This window comes from Triticum urartu, chromosome 4, assembly GCF_003073215.2.
Source record: "Triticum urartu cultivar G1812 chromosome 4, Tu2.1, whole genome shotgun sequence".
NCBI lineage: Eukaryota > Viridiplantae > Streptophyta > Magnoliopsida > Poales > Poaceae > Triticum > Triticum urartu.
The window spans coordinates 470,215,477-470,231,719 of NC_053025.1; positions in this window are offsets into that span (position 1 = coordinate 470,215,477).

A 16,243-nucleotide genomic window follows, 5' to 3' on the forward strand; every position below is an offset into this window, starting at 1 on the left:
GTGGGAAGCCGAGGATATTGTAGCTAGGAAATCCTTTATGTTGCAGAGGAAGTTCGGAGATCCACGGTATGCCCCCCTGGATCGGCTGTGGAGCTCGGAGGATGTGTATATGGATTTGGCGGCGAGCGCTGCCGATGCGGCCAAGTACTTCCAAGGTCAGACGGACCGTAGAGTAGACCAGCTGTTTTGGAGACAATTCCATACTCCTGAGCATCCACTTTCATTGACTGACCAATTAGCCGAATGGGCCGAACTAAATAGGTTGTCCGGACTCTCCATGAGGTCTGTTGTGGATCAGTTATGGCCGGAAGGGTCAAAACCGAACAACTATTTCAGCTTGGTGCAGCAGTTACTTGATGTGATGCCGCGCATTGATGCGATGAAGAGGTCGGCGTGCATAGAGGGCGCACGGATGGCCTTTGCCCGTGTCAAGGCATACTGGGCGGAGATGGATGCTACCAATGTTGCAGCGCGGGATTCGACCATAGGTCGAAAGGCTGCTAAGCACTACTTTGAAGAAGTTCTTGAGGGTGCCCGTTTGGTAGAGACCCAGTGCTCAAAAAATATTATGTTTGAGTGATATGTAATCTCATTGTAAGCGAAATGCTTTTATAGAGTTTTATAAGGCTATTTTTATACTTTTGCCTGAAAGTAATATGATGCCTCCTGGGCGGCCGTTTTTGTATACGTGTGTATAACCTGAAAGACTGTAGTCGTCAGCTTCAACCCCCACGCATATAATGCGGAGGTGCTAGCAAAAACACGCATTCACACTTAACCCAACGTCTTGGTCCTATTAAGGAGGTGATAGCGGAGCGAGCGAGGCAACCGGACTATAATGCTTTAACACTTTCACTTAGCCATAGGAGTTTGACAGTGGGGCTACTAGATAGCCCCTAGTGGCTCCACACTCTCCCGATCTCGGGGTGCGTATATGCCTGGCCGGAAAATGGCCCTTCGTTAAGGCGGAGGAATCCTAACATTCCCACAGGTCATCGAGTGGTTGACCAGTCTCACGCTATATCATGACAGTCAGTTTTGGCTTTCTCTACCGAGGTGCTCATCCGGATGAACCAGGGCACAATCGCAGTAGTTCTCCTGGTGCTACCTTAGCCGGTAAACAGGAACGTAAGGCACCAAAACACAGGAGCCGGGCAAACCCAACATTTGACCAAAGACAATGATTCGGAGCTGATGCATATAGGGCCAAACTTGCGACGCCGAACACTCCCTAAGGTATTCGGTCTTTGTGGTATAAACCAGGCCTAAATAATGGCCTTTGTAAGAAGCCCCTTGAGTCCAGGTACGTGCATTGTTCTGGCGTGGCCACATGCCAAGACGTCAGCATCCTTCACAACGGTGGATATGTATCGACAAGAGACAGTAAAAAAGGTTTACGCAGGGTCTTAATCTAAAAAGAATCCTTTGAGCAGGTCCCTACTGCATGTCTGCGCCTGTGTCTCCGTTGTGCTGTATCCTGGACGGGTGTTGCACGATGATCGTCTGTAAAAGAGAGGAAGTTAAGTGAAAGAGTTGTCGTGCAAAAAGATAGTTTTTAAAGAAACCATGTATAATTGAAGATAATAAGAAATTGCCACTTGTCTGCGCGCGTTGATCCCCTTGTATTGACGAATAGGGGTGTGATCACTTATTCGGTGTAAATAGCGGCGCCGGACTCGATCGCTGGTCCTGACGTCTTTAATGTTCGGCTGCGAAGGCAGCCTCACTCTCTTCGGCACGCAGAGAGCGCTTGATATCTCCGTGCACTGTAATGATGCCACGTGGACTGGGCATCTTGAGTGTGAGGGAGGCATAGTGTGCTATTGCATTAAAGCGAGCGAAAGCTTCGCGTCCTAGCAGTGCTTGATAGCCACATTGAAACGGAGCAATGTGGAAAGTTAAATGCTCGCGATGAAAGTTATCAGGGGAGCCGAATATAACTTGTAGTAGGAGGGAGCCCGTACAACGAGCCCCTGGGCCTGGCGTGACTCCTTTAAAGGTAGTATTGCTATGGCGAATGTATGTTGGGTCTAACCCCATCCCACGGATTGTATCCTGTTATATTAGGTTTAGGCTGCTGCCGCCGTCCATCAAGACTCGTGTGAAGTGATATCCGCCAATTACTGGGTCTAATACCAGGGCAGCCCATCCTGCGTGTCAGATACTTGCTGAGTAATCACGATGGTCAAAAGTGATCGGTTGAGACGACCATTGGCAGGACTTCGAGGTGACAGGCACTTGGGTATATTTTCCTGGGGGTGCCACATTGTTTTTTCCCTTGATCCTGTGTAGTACGTTTACTGTTTTGACTTCTGGTGGGAATTTCTTTTGTTCCCCCGTGTCTTGCTTGGAGGGCTCATCCTCGTCTTCACTTGGTGTGTCCTCCCCCTTGTGTACGGCATTGAGCTTGCCGGACTGCTTGAAGACCCAACATTCTCTGTGGTTATGATTAGCAGGTTTACCCAGGGTACTGTGGATCTGACATACTTGGTCCAGAATTTTGTTGAGGCTGGACAGTTCATCCCTGGTGCCTTTAGTGGGCGGCTTTTGACCTGGCCGAGAGCTTTTGAATCCGGCGTTTACTGTCGTGCCCTTCGCGTTGTCTTCTTTATTCCGGCGTTTGTTATTGCTGTTGCGCCGTGATTTCCCGTTTCCATCTCTAACTTCCGATGTACTGGGGTCGCTAGTGCTGCATCTGGCCAGCCAGCTGTCCTCACCCGCACAAAAGCGGGTCATGAGGTTTGTTAATGCGGCCATCGTTCTCGGCTTATTTTGGCCGAGGTGTCTGGCGAGCCATTCGTCACGGACGCTATGCTTGAAAGCCGCTAAGGCTTCGGCGTCAGGACAGTCGACAATCTGGTTCTTTTTAGTAAGAAACCTATTCCAAAGCTTTCGGGCTGACTCTCCGGGCTGCTGAGTTATATGGCTCAGATCATCTGCATCCGGAGGTCGGACATAAGTGCCTTGAAAATTTGCCCGAAAGGCGTCTTCGAGCTCTTCCCAACTTCCAATGGAGCTTTCGGGGAGGCCTTTGAGCCAGTAACGAGCTGCCCTTTGAGCTTGAGGGGTAAGTATTTGATTGCGTGGAGATCATCTCCTCGAGCCATGTGGATATGAAGGATATAGTCCTCAATCCAAACCCTAGTGTTTGTTGTTCCGTCGTATGCCTCTATGTTTACGGGTTTGAATCCCTCTGGAAATTCATGGTCCAGCACCTCATCGGTGAAACACAGGGGGTGTGCGGCACCCCTGTAGCTGGGTGTGCCGCGTTGTTCGGATACTTGTTGTGTTGCATTGTATGCTGGGGGGCGCTTGTGTGGTCCATAGATGGATCTTGTTGCGCCGTCCTTTGGGTACGAACCGTCGCCTGGGTCGCGTGTTGTATTGTGAGCGGCGTTGTATGCCGCTCTGTGTTGGTAGAGGGGTCGTCTATCCGACCAGGTGGCTGCTTTGAATTTCTTCCTCGTCCAAATCCCCACCTTGCTGCCCGCAATCCGGCCAGGGCTCTCCTGATAAAGAGAGAGACTTCAGTGACTTCAGAATATCGCCAAAAGGCGAGTGCTGAAAGATGTCCGCGGCAGTAAACTCAATGATCGGCGCCGAATCGGAATCGATTGGCCGGGGCGCGGAGGGTTCGAAGTCCGGAAAGGGGTCCGGCTCCTTGGAGTCATGAGTCTCGCGGAGTGTGGGGCTGGTGTTCGGCTCAATCTCCGTTGGGATCGCAGCTCCCGAGGCGGCGTCCAACCGCCCATCCTCGATCGGCGCAGTTGGCTCCGAATTAAGGATCGGAGCCGATGCGGGTGCGGCCTCCAGGGCACTGTTCGGCGGCAGAGCTAGATCATGCTCGTCGGGACAGTGCAGCACGCTCGGCAGTGGCTCGAATCCGTCGAGGATCAAGTCCCCGCAGATGTCATCCGTGTAGTTTAAACTTCCAAATCTGACCTGACGGCCAGGGGCATAGCTTTCGGTCTGCTCCAGGTGGCCAAGTGAATTGGCCCGCAGTGCGAAGCCGCCGAAGACGAAGATCTGTCTGGGGAGGAAGGTCTCACCCTGGACTGCATCGCTATCGGTGATCGTAGGAGCCATCGAGCCTGACGGCGACGACACCGAGGAACTCTCAATGAAAGCACCAATGTCGGTGTCAAAACCGGCGGATCTCGGGTAGGGGGTCCCGAACTATGCGTCTAGGCCAGATGGTAACAGGAGGCAAGGGACACGAAGTTTTTCCCAGGTTCGGGCCCTCTCGATGGAGGTAAAACCCTACGTCCTGCTTGATTAATATTGATGATATGGGTAGTACAAGAGTAGATCTACCACGAGATCACAGAGGCTAAACCCTAGAAGCTAGCCTATGGTATGATTGTTGATGTGTATGTTGTCCTACGGACTAAAACCCTCCGATTTATATAGACACCGGATAGGGTTAGGGTTACATAGAGTCGGTTACAATGGTAGGAGATCTGAACATCCGTATCGCCAAGCTTGCCTTCCACGCCAAGGAAAGTCCCTTCCGGACACGGGACGGAGTCTTCAATCTTGTATCTTCATAGTCCAGGAGTCCGGCTGAATGTATAGTTCAGCTATCCGAACACCCCCTAATCCAGGACTCCCTCACTTGGTCTACCACATATGCCATGCCGATGTTGAGTGCCAGGATTTTAAGGACTTCCTTGGGAGCAACCTAGTCAAATTCGTTACTGTAGACTTTGGTAACAACAAAGAAATCCTGGGTCGGATAGGCCTCGTTGTAGGCAACCCCTTCGACCTCCAGAAGAATCGGCTGGTGCCCTCTCGTCAGCCTTCAATGCTGACCCTGGCAGGAGCCATGGTTCATCCTTCGTATGGTAAACTGGTGAAACCTCCATACACGTTTCATGATCATGCATGGCAGCGGAATGTACTACATATAGACCACATCCTGCAATGGATGGCTACCTTTGCTTCAATATCTACAAGGGTTGGATGAAGAGAAACAGCCAAGTGTGTGGTTCAAGCAAAGAAGTATCGGACAAGAGGAAGAGGGACAAGGACGAAGTCGAGGACGTGGACGAGGACTCCGAGTAAGGTGGCAGTGTCATTGCTCATGGTGGTTCTAATGCAGTGTCTACCGGAACAGTTGCAAAGTTTAATTTCAGGTGTGCTTAATTTAATTTGAGGGGTGTGTTGTGCTGAGCCCCCAGCAGAACTATGTTATGTTTCTTCTCGTTACTTTAACTCTTCAGTACGTACATACTAGTATTTCTTATATTTCATCTTTTAGTTGGTATAGTACTATCACTCGTTTCTTCACATTATATACGTACAATATATATGGCCAACATCATATAGCCAGCAGTTTAGTTGTCAAAGAATTTCAGGGTGCTTAGTTTTGTCAAAGAATTCTAGGATGCTTAGAGGGTGCTTGGATCCAAGGGGCTTATTTTAGCCTGACTAAAAATAGTCTCTTTAAGAGGCTAAAGTTCCAAGCACCCCTGACTAAAGAGGGGCTAAAACTAGTCTTGAGACTAATTTTTTTTAGTCAGGGGTACCCCTACTAAAATGTTGATTAGTCCTCTCTCTACTCATTTAACTCCTCTCCTTTAACACAAGCGAGTTCTGGATTGGAGGGTTTGGAGGATAATAAATGCTCATTAAGTTGATTTTAGCCTTTTTAGTATTTGGATCCAAGCATGGGTGAGGCTAGCATGTTTTAGTCCCACTACTTTTAGTCATGGGACTAAAACGTATCCAAGCACCCTCTTAGTTTTATTTGAGGGGTGGGTTGTGCTGGACACCATTATTGTGACTAGCCTTTTTAATAGTACTATATGCATAATTTGGCGACGAGCGCTCTCTATATGTACCACCTTTTTTATTTCAAGTTTTGCTCCATGGCACAATCCGTCGACACTACTACTCCACAAAAGTATACATTTTTTAAAAGGCTAGAGGGCGGGGCAGTCTAGCTTGCTCGGTTTCACGAGAGGCGAGGGCCTTTGTGATCTGACGGCTCATTACTGCTGGAAGGCGGGGCCTTGTGATTTGACTGCTCGTATAAATGCGCCGACGACCTGATCGAGGAGGAGCAAAGAACCGTGCGGTATACTCAAGTTTTCCACTGGAGTAGTACTGCGACGGAGGAGCATGAAACACGGCAGCCCAGTGCCATATGGTGATAAAAAATGATCTAATTTGCTAGTCATCTCATTGTTAGCATTGTTCTATTCATTCCCTCAAAAAAACATTGTTCTATTCATGCCTTGCAGAGAACGTGACACGTGCGGCGAAACACCCGAAGCAAAAGATGAAACACAGGTGCAAAAGAAGAAGGAATATTATCACCCCAAATGATCTAATTCGCCACGGAGTCGTAACTGCGTCTTCATCGCCTGCACGACCTCCATCTCCTTGCGCGTCGCCTCCGCCATCTTCATCATTGTGTCCATGACGAGGCATTTCTCAACGCGAGCCTTCATCATCTGTTCCATGGCCATAATACATACCTTGACAGCAGCCGGGTGCTCGATGCGGAGCTTCGCCAACTCTTCCTTCTGTTCCATGGTGAGGGCCTGCAGCATCTTCATCGAGGAACTACTATTCTCATGCAGCTTCTTCCAGCCGGCGTTCTTCTCCTTCAACAGGTCGATCTCGTGGAAGAGCTTCGCATTGTCCTCTCGAAGTCGCAGGATTTCGCCGGTCGCCTTCTTCTCTGAGGCAATGCTCTTCTTCAGCAGCATCACCAAGCCGGCGGTCAACTCCCCCTGCTGATTGAGCTCAGCGGGCATGTCGTCGAGGCTCTCCTTCAGCAACTCCATCAAGCCTTGGATGAACTCCTTCTGCTTATTGAGCTGATTGGGCATGCCTCGAGGGATAATGACTCCAGCTCCGCCGGCTCGGCATGTTCGCCTTCGTGGCTAGGGCGCTCTTGGGAGCCATCGCCTGCCCGTGAGAGATTTTTCGAGGTCTCTGCGTGGCGGTGAGCCCTCTCTTTTTTTCCGCAGCCTTGGTTGTCGCTCCCTTGTTACGAGTAGTTCTCGACCTAGAGCTCCGCTCACCGGCCATGGCAACGACGGATGAAGAAGAAGCACTTATGAGGAGGAAAGGTAGAGTGATTTTCGGTTAGGTAGTTCCCCTTTTTATAACCTAAGTACTAGCACTAGTACTAATACCTGCATAGTGGGAACACGTTCAGGTTTGGTACGTACTACTAGTAGGTGTGAGCAGGCTTTCGAATGTGATGGGAACAAGGTAAAGATTAATTGATGGTTTTGGTTTCGAGGCCCGAAACGGCTCCCGATGAGTTTAGCGGAACATAAATTGCAAGTACTACACTGCTCAAATGCGTAAATATTGAGTAGTATGTTACTGTCAAAAATTGGCACAAAATATGAAGGAGACCAATGGAAGTACTACTAGCAACCCATGATTTAACTACTCGCATGCGCGCAGTGGAGTAATAATGTCTTTCTTCCGCCCTCACGTCCACTCAATTTGCATGCGATGTATTAATCGACCATCAATGAAGTGAACGACTTTACACACGTGAAATTATCATGGGGTGGATCTTGGTACAAAATTGCGTCCGCCCGTGTACCCGCGTGTGCGTGCGAGGAATGAGTGCATGCATGGCTTGCGTGCACATCTTCGCTTCGTGCATGTACCGCCAGTATGGCTCAGGGAGGACGAGTACATTCTTCTGGAACCAGCAACACGTCACTGTGATCAATCCACGCAAGGAGGTCTCGACAACGCCTACACATGTGCCACGTGGCTTCATGAACTGTAAGAGAGACACTATGTAGCGTGCCATTGGTATTCTAGTTTACGTGTTTTGCACAAACTCGAAATACTAGTAAGGTACACGTGCATTGCACGCATCAGATTTTGCAACCAAATTATGAATAAATACCACACTATAGCATGTAAGCTCTGAGTCATATATGCCTGATGTGGCCCTTCGTTTAATTCTTATAGTTCATCTCATTCAAAATCAGTTAGTTCTTATAAAAAGCTAAGAACGCGGGAATAGGAAAAACATGGGATTATAGTGGAATGTCGTCTTGAATCCTACAAGATTGTACGAGTGTTTGATTGTGCATAGAAAAAATGTAGAATTCTTTCAAAGAGGGTTGAGTGGATGGGATGTTTCCTATGAAATCTAGTGCAAATGAATCATATGGAAAAATTCCTATGGTTTACAATCCTACGAATCAAACAACCAAGATAGGAAAAATTCCTAATGATTAGAATCCTCCAAAATTCCTTTGAGAATCCTTTGAATCAAAGAAGCCCTTAATATATTTTACGATTCATGGAATTGTGCGTTGTAAAGCATAAAGTAAAAACAAATAATGGCAATTCAACTAGAAAAAAAGTTTGGGCGGTTATGATACGGAAGAATCTAGAACAAAAGAGAACCACTGTTGTTTTGAGGTTTGTGCATTATGCTTAAGTTCAACCATGGAGTCTGCTAGATTGTACATGTGGCAAAATCCGGTGGGTGGGCTAGAAGATGGTGCGAGGGGCCGAGTGGAGGGAGACTATGAAGGAATGCACAAGTGGAGATCGATATTTAGAGAGAGGGGGCGAACACGTGCGGTGATGCGCGCAGTGGCGGAGCCATGAAAAATAAATGAGCTAGGGGGCCAAGCATTGCTAATCCTTTACGAGGAGGGTCAATTCATGAACTTAAACCATTTTTAGCAGCAATTGTCTAATGATCACATTCATATTAGCCTTGATATATAGTGATGTTAGGGGGAGGGGGCAGGGCCCTTACTGCCCCCTGTCTTCGCCATTGTGCACGCGTTTGAGAGATGAAGAGGAAGGCATGGATGATGAGAGGGGGACGTTGGATACATAATTAATGTGGGTGTATCAGCTATATATGTTAATCCTATATAGAGAGAGATAGATTGATCGACGTGGACGTGGGAAAGAGGGTGAGACCTCACTGGATATATCGATCGATCGATTTGTGTGGAAAACTATGAAAGACCTAGCTATATACACACATACATAGAGGAACATCGATCGTTGCGCATGCACGCGTGAGAGATAAAGAATGCCCGATATGATGGAGAGGGGGATGTGTGTTGGTGTGTGCCTTCATGGGAGACCGACCTGAAGAAAAAGATTGCATGCGTGCGATGGATAATGCCGACTGGTAGTGTGTGTGCATGCATGCACGAGAGAAAGTTAGTGGTACAATTATAAAGAGAAGACTATTGTGTGGGTGTAAAAGAATAGCTGAATAGGTAAGGTCACAATCAATGTAAAGTTGAATTCAAATATTTGAATAAGAGATCCTGATGTTTGAAACCCATGCATGCATGAATATAACGGAGATCTGCGCGGTGTGGTTTGGAAACGAGCATGTTGTAATGTATACACATTGAACAAGGTCAGACTGATTTGAATTTGAGATACTGATGGCACACATCATTTGGCCACGTCGCATCCGTGCATGGACACACTATTCTAATTGGAGATGATGGGCGACTTTTGCATCATATATCTATATCTATACCCCTATATATATTATATTTTTTTATATTGTGTGCGGGTAACTTTAACTTTGAAAGATGGTCGTTGGATGAGGCGAATCCGATGGTCCAAAGATGGCAAATTTGAGCACTACTGGCCGTTGGATATCATCTAGATTCCACCAGATATCGCCACATGTATAATCTAGAAGACTCCATGGTTGAACTTAAGCATAATGCACAAACATCAAAACACAAGCACTTCTTATTTGTTCTAGAATCTTCCGTATCAGAACTGCCCAAATGTTTTTCTACATGATTTGCTATTATTTGTTTTTACTTTATGTCTTATGACGCACAATTCCATGAATCTTAAAATAGATTAGCTTTCTTATAAAAACTAGATGATTTTGAATGAAATGAACTATAAGAATTAAACGAACATCTACATCATGCATATATGACTCAAAGCTTGCATGCTATAATGTGGTATTTATTCATAATTTGGTTGCCAAATCTCATGCGTGCAATGCACGTGTACCTTACTCTAGTCTAAATGGTGTTTCTGTGTGTGTTGTGCGTGTTGACGTGTAAATTGTCTTTTTTGGTACACGTTAAGCTTGTTCTTCTGAAATTTCAAGCCGCGCCTTATTATGCTGAAAATTCAAGCTAGCGTCTCTGTCTATCGTGCTGCGAAACTCCCACCTCTTCAACCGCGCTTTGTTAGCCCGAAATATTTAAGATATATCTTTGTCTCGTTGTGCTCCGACAACTCCCTCCATGTCAACCCACGCCTTGTTATTCCGAAATTACAACGCGCGTGAAAACTCCCACCTCCTGTGAAATCCAACCACGTGAAATGCCCGTGGTACCCCTGAACCGAAAGAACCGCCTCAAATCAGTGGGGGTACTTTCGTAACTTACCCCACATTTCGGACAAGCGCGTCTCTAAGCCATGGTTCCCCACTGCCATCCCATCCGCCCACCCATTCGTACACCGAGGCCGCAAAAACCCGCGACGAAACCCCACACCCTGCTCCGTCCGCCATCCAGCCGGAGCCTCTTCCCCGATGACGTCGTCCACAGCAACACCTCGACGTCCCTCATCCACCGTACTGGATGAGGATTCGTCGTCGATCTCATCGTCCCGCCGGTTCAGCCACCCCGTCCTCCACCTCCAAGGAGCTGCCCTGACATTCCCCTCGTCTTTCGCGCCACCTCCATTCCGACACCGCCGTCTTCACATGCACCACCGGAAGAGCATCATCATCACCGTTTCCTCGGATGAAGATGCGGCCTAATCGGCGCCACCAAAGAGGTTGTACACTAATCGCTGCATTTTCTTCTTGATTCAATCTCACGGTGCTGCTGGCGCTCAGTCCCGAGCCGACACGGCGTGGCTCCATCCACGGCGGCGTCGCCGGCCACTTCCTCCATGGCATCGCTCCCTCGGCGGCAACGTCCACATCAGTAGGACCTGCTGCTGCTTTAGCTCTCGCTCGCGCTGCTGCTCTGCTCTTGCTCTCGGTCCCTGCCTGGTCTACTCTTACTATTGCTCTTGCTCGCGCTGCTGCTCTCGCTCTTGCTCTTGCTTGCGATGCTGCTCCGATTTAGCTACACTTCAGTCGACTGGATCGACTTTTGGGTTAGTCGATTTTCAGGTGGTGGGGGGGGCTCGCCGAGGTGAAGGAAGAACCAGCCGCAGCGGGGAGGGGGGCTCGCCGGAGAGATACCCCACTATCTATCTTAGGGTTCAGGATGGGGGCGGTGGTCGCCGGTGGTGGCGGGGCATTGGCGGGGCGGTGGCGTGGGGATCACCGGAGAAAAAGCTCGGCACGGGGTGGCCTAGAGGGATGGCCGGGGCGGCGGCGGACCGACGGTGGGGAGTGTTTTCGGGGCAGGCGGGGCGGCGCACTGCCGGCCACGGGCGGGGGGGCTGCTGTTTGGCCGGCTCAGGGGGGTGGAGGTTGAAGATGAACCGCAGGCCCTTGATTTCGTATCCAACGGCTGCAAAATCGACTGACCAGAGATGAAAAAGTCAATCGACCGACGTATAGCCTCACCTTGCTAGTGCGTTCAGTTTCGACAGCAAAATTCAGTTTCGACAGCAAAATTCAGTTTCGACAGTTAAGTTTAGTTTCGACAGTTAAGTTCAGTTTTGACAGTTAAGTTCAGAGATGAGCGGCTGATGTATTTTACATCTAGCACTTTGTGGTTATGTATTTTACGTCATGTATCGGAGATGCTATTAGAATTCCACTCAGGTTAGCATTGTTCATTGTCTCTCTTGTCCTGCTTCAGCCTCGGCGTCGTACAACTCACCGGAGCTGCTCCAACGACGAAACCCTCCATCACAGCGGAGCAGTACCTCGGGCTCCATCTCCAGACGCCAAAGATCTTCTTCCCCTCCTCCGACAGCCAAGTCATCCGGAGCATCCTCACCGGCCAACCCAATCACGCTGAGATCGACATGGCTTCGCCAAAGAGGTTCTACACTTGTTGCATCTCTTTTTTACTCTACATGTTATATATATTGTCCACTGAGCACTCGTAGTAACGGGAAATACGATTATTTTATCCTACTATATGACAAGCTGTGAGGTACCAGGCAACTTAACTATCCGTGATGGACTCTCTTGAACGCCATCATTATTTATCTCTGCGCGTTTCAGCTGTGCATTTGTCGATGCGCCTGGGAGTTGATCTAGTATGGCAGTGGCCTGGGTCCAAGGTAATAGAAGTAGCACAAAAACATTTTTTTAGTGTAGGATTTTCCTTGCTCAAGCCTGCCTACTAGAATCACCAGTGCTTGAAAGGAAAAGTGAATGAAAAACATTGGAATTGGAAAGTTTCCTATGGTACTACTTTTCATGAATTTGGCGCAAAGGAATGGAGCAAAGGAAAACTGTAGGATTTGTTCCTTTAGTGTCTCCTTGAAATAAAAACCGTAGGAATTCTAATTTCCACTTCTCCTCCTTTTCATATTCCTATTCATCAAGAACAAGACTAAGATATAGTAGCATAATAGCATTATAATCATACATTTTCTTGTGGTTTGACTTAATCTCACCATGCTTTTTTGCATCCTGTGATCTTCCAATTGTTGTGAATCAAACACCCAGATTGGCAGAAATCCCGTGTTTTAAATTCTCTATTTTGCACGTGCATTCCTATCCTATTCCTGTCTATTTCCTATCCCTGCATTGTTAGAATCCTCAAATTCAAACAAGCCCTTACTCAATTACTTCTGTTACAGATATGTGTCAAAGAAAACCTTGTGTGGCTTGTCCTTCTCCTGCGGCGCTGAGTTCCACCCCAGCTCAGCTGCTCCAACGACGGAAGGGTTCACCACTGCAGGGATCCGCTCTCCAGACTATCTTTCGCTGCCTCAGATCTTCTTCCCCGCCGCCGGCAGCCAAGGCAACTGCATTACCATCATCAACTAAGCAGATGACCTTGAGGACTACACGGGTCCGCAAGAGAGGTCGCACTCTGAGTCAGTTTCAAACTAATACTGAAACTTGAGTTTTTAAATGGTTGTGGGGTACATATTGGGGCAGCAATCAGTACTATCTGGTTAATCTCCGGTGTCTACTATGAGTTTCATGTTGGGTGCAAACAAACATTAAAGGAGCCATTATCTGTATTTTTTAACTAAAGCTATAATCTGCTTGCTATCATTGGTTTTGGATCTATCCACAGTTTGGTACCATCACTCTGGATTTCTGCATGCACTCCTTACATAATCTGACTATGTTTTATTCCTATGCATGCCAGTTATTGTACACAATGGAACTAATCATGTAGAGCAAAAGAGACGAGCCTTGCGTGGCAATAAAATTTCATGCAGACGTCGTTCCATGGTGGGCGCAAAGGCAGCCCCCCTCTACCCATTTCGGATCATAATCAAGAGGAAGATAACCGTTATGAGGGGGATTCAGAAGGAGAAGACCACTCCTATTTACCCCATGAGGTCTTCGCTCTAACTTGGCATGCTGATGTTGGTAATATCATGCATATGGTGCCTTGCATTGCTTACTGTATACATTAAAGATATCATCTGCTTAGTTTAGACATGCTTTGTGTCAATGCCATATGTTTAGTTTCTTTATCGTATATGTGAATCATGCAATGCCATCTTGTCTAGCTAGGCATCATATATGTGAATTTTGCAATGCCACCCTGGTTAGCTAGTCATCTTATATGTGAATTATATCATGCCATCATTTTTTTATTACGTGTTAAATTTGTCAACGATTTTAGTACATTCAATTACTCTTCCTGTGCGTCAGCCATTTGGCATGGTCATGGAAAAATCTGGAGTGGAAACAAGGTCTTCAGAGCAGACAATGCTATCTGACAAAGCGCATGTCTTGCTGGTTACCGATAGCTCCTCAGAGGAGGATTCAGAGACAGATGACCAGTCATATCCCCCCCCCCCCCGAGGTGCATGCCCTAACTTGGCAGGGTTATGTTGCTCATATCGTGCGTATGGTATCTTGCATTGCTATGTCATTTGCTTAGTTTAGACATGCTTTGTGTGAATGCCACCTGTTTAGTGTCTAATTACCATATATGTGAATTATGCAATGCCATCTTGTTGCAAGAGATTATATATGTGAATTATGCAATGTTATCTTGTTGCAAGGCATTATGTATGTGAATTATGCAATGCCATGTTGTTTAGGAAAGCGTCATATATGTGAATTATATCATGCTGTCCTTTTTTTGTATTTCTCATTGCTTTTGTCGACAATGTTTGTATATTCAACTGCTCTTCCTATGCATCAGCCATTTGAATTGGTGATGGAGAAATCTGGAGTGAAAACAAGGTCTTCAGAGCAGACAATGCTACCTGCGGAAGCAGATATCTTGCTGGTTACAGATAGCTCTTCAGAGGAGGATTCAGAGGCAGATGACCAGTCCTATTATCCCCCTGAGGTGTATGCTCAAACTTGGCAGGGTTATATTACTCATATAATGCATATGTTGTATCGCAATGCTTAGTTTTTACATCATATACACAATATTGAATGCCATCTCCTTAGTTGACACATCATATATGCGATTGCCCTCTGCTCACTTCCTTAGTATATAAATCATATATTTGAATTATGTCATCCTATGATGTTTACATAGGCAGCATGTATCTGAATTATGGCATGCCAACCCATTTTCTAAAGACATAATATAGTTATATCATCTCATCATGTTTACATAGTCATCATATTTAAATTATGCCATTCTATCCGTGAATTATATCATGCCACCATGTTTCAATCGACGGCATGTTTGTGATTTATGGCATGCCAACCACTTTAATAGACACATCGTATAGTTATATCATGTTATCCTGTTTACATAGTCATCATATTTTGAGGTATGTCATTCTATCATGTTTAGTTAGCCATCATACATGTGAAATTGTGTCATGCTATCCTGTTTAATTAGCCATCATATATGTGAAATTATGTCCTCCTATTCTGTTTGCTTAGACAACATAAATGTGAATTATTTCATGCCCTGTTTTCTTCCCTACTATCCATTGCACCTGTCTATCTTACAATGTCTGTACATTCAATTACTTTTCTTGTTTATCAGCCATTTCAATTGGAGGGAGTGATGGCAGTATCTGTGGGAGTAAAAACACGATCTTCAGAAAAGATCATGCTACATGTCGATGCAGGTAGAACCACGGTTGTACTTGCCCAAGAACCAGCCCCACCACACATAACCCACACTCATGCAGATTGTACCCCTACCCAGTTGGACAGAGAACCAGCTACACCCCTTCTAACCCCAACCCCAACAGATAGACACCCAGTTCCCGTTGACACAGCACCGTCTCCACCACAGAGCACCCAAACACGAGCAGTTAGTAAGGCAACTGCATTACCCAAATCATGAGGACCACCACTCCGAACCCGAAGTCAACGCTTAAAGCAGAAGAAGAATTATTCTCAGGTCAGGTTCCGTAGCTATGGTTCATACTACTTTGCTCTTGCATCACTGTATTTACTGATACCAACTAATTTCAAATTTGAAGGATGCAATTGAAACTCCAATGGCGCAACAGGTATGTTTTAAACCTGTTTCTTCAACGTGTTTGGCTGTTTGGTGTTGTAACTTGCTCTATGTTGATTTCAGTTTCAATTGAATAAATAGTTATGTTCTCATGCCATGCACATTACAAGTGTTGTTATTGCTGTGTAGTTTGCCACACTTATATTCTGTCTATGCTGCTTTGTCTTAAATAGATATGATTCGAACTGTATCTATCTTGATTTGGCAACATAAACTAGAATGATATAGACCATACGGTGACCATACTACATAGATATATGTTTGTTTCATGCTGTTATCCTGTCCACCTTACTACTGAACTGGTAAACCTGAGATGTGTTTGTTTGTTTCTCTTTTAGAACGTGGATAAAATATTGGAGAAGAGTACCCTGTTATGCAATGGTAAAGGAAGTAATGCAGATAAGGTTCAAGATAGTGAGAAATCCATGTTGGTCTCGAAGAAAGCTGATAAAAACTATATTAAAGACACTGAGACAACCCCAAAGTCATGTCTTGATGTAGTGTTCGAGTTACTGGCTACCACTGCTGGCACCAGCTCTTCGAACTCGTTGCCTGAATCAGTTTGGCTTCTTGAGTCTCAACTTCAAGTTGGAAGACATCGATCAGATGTTATGTGACAGGAAGCCGAAGGACTGAGGAAGTCCCTGCAGAATTCAGATGCATACTTTCTGGTGCAACAACAAGCGCTGGAGGAC